The sequence below is a fragment of the Nanorana parkeri genome, unplaced genomic scaffold, assembly GCF_000935625.1.
Source record: "Nanorana parkeri isolate BGI_ZX_2015 unplaced genomic scaffold, ASM93562v1 scaffold101, whole genome shotgun sequence".
Classification (NCBI taxonomy): Eukaryota; Metazoa; Chordata; class Amphibia; order Anura; family Dicroglossidae; genus Nanorana; species Nanorana parkeri.
In genome coordinates, this window is record NW_017306369.1 from 1,873,646 (window position 1) to 1,875,473 (window position 1,828).

Consider the following 1,828-nt stretch of genomic DNA (forward strand, 5'->3'; position numbering starts at 1 on the left):
TTGTCCCAGAGACATTGTGGCTGATTTACGTAAGGATTTGATAATGTTTATGCAATAAAATGTGTGGAGATATATCTTCTTGTCTACTATTAACTTGTTGCCGATTTAGAAATTCAGCACATTTCTTGGACAGATCATAGCAAACTTTTCCTTACCCTGACATCTATTCTTACTCAGAACAGAGACACCACTTGAGTGTTAAATGAATCCTTGCTGACAAACACTGTGTTCTGCTCCACTATACCACAAGCGTTCTCAAACTATAAGTATGTCTATATATATCCAAGGAATATGCATTCGATTGGCAACCCAAGCTAACAAACAAAAACTGCTCTGCTTGAAACATTGGAGCATATCTTCCAGACTTGTGTGACAACTTCCCAATCTGTTCCAACCTCAGCTAATAGATTAGCCCTTGACAAAGCCAGGCTGGTATTAGAAGCTGTGCTTACAGAGACTGCAGACAAGCAGCTCCGAAGTGTCCAGCACAGATTTAATACCCCTGTTTCCCCGAAAATAAGACCTAGTACTATTTTTGGGAATTGCTAAAATATAAGACCTACCCCGAAAATAAGACCTAGTTGTGACCATTCCCAGGGCCGATGGTGGCATAAGGGGGAACTTGAAGAGTCACGGGAGAGGCAGGAGAGAATCAGCGGTGCCAACGAAGCCATCGCTAGAGGAAGCAAGGCGGCACCAAATGGAGCAGAGCCGCATAAGCCCATGCCTCCTCTATAGCGCCGGCTCCTGTCACAGGTGGAGTGATACCAAATGCACTCCGCCTGTGAGGAATCGATAGTGAAAGTGCGCTTTGCTCATTCTGGCCAGCGATTGGTTAGCAAATTGCTCTTGGAAAGGTATAGCACCCCTGATTGCCCTGATCACCATATTTTTGTACATGAATATGTGTGGATTGTTGTACATAAAAAAAAAAAAATAAGACCTAGTGCGTTTTTATGAGCCAAAAAAAGTATAAGACAGTGGGGTTGATTTACTAACCTTATAAACACACCACGAACATGTATACACCTCTGTAGTGTGTTCCCTCCCAGCATGATCTATGGGTGGAATCTGAACACCTTTGTAGTGTGTACACACCCAGCAGGTGTGTTGTGCAAAGCCCTGCATGAATTTGCAAGGTGATCTTGTGTAAATTAGCTCTATGTTGTGTTGCTTGCGTTGATGAATGCAGGAATGTAAATGCATGAGCTAACCATTTTTGTCTAAACTGTGAAGCAGCATTATATATGCATCATGTGCATGATTTTTCCATATATGGCATTAGTGGAAATATGCTTTTAGAGACTTTTTGGTTGATAAATACATTTTGCTGTGTAAAAATCACACGCACCTAGTGCGTGCGTGTGTTTAGGTTAGTAAATCACCCCCAGTGTCTTATTCGCGGGGAAACACGGTAGTAAGGTAATAAAGTGCATACCCTTCTGGCTCGTAGGCTCAAAACCATTGAGCCAGAGTATAAACCTATTAGACTGAAAATAGATAAGCTGGGCTACATGAGTAATCCAGTTAAAATACTCCAGGAATTCAAACTGCACCTATCACAATTATATTCCCCAAAGGGTACTTTTTCCCAGAACAAGCTGCTGAGGTGCTTGCTGGCATTTCCCTTCTAACCCTGTCTGAGGACACTAGGGCAGTCTTAGAGCTGTCTATTACCACTGAGGCAGGGATGAACCTAAGCTGCCCTAAATAAAAATTGCCCAAGTTTCTAAGGTATTCCCAGTGCAGGAACCCAACACAAACTCAGCTTGTGTTGACGTTATTCTGTCTCTCACCAACCAAGTCTCCTCCTTACCGAAAGTCCCTT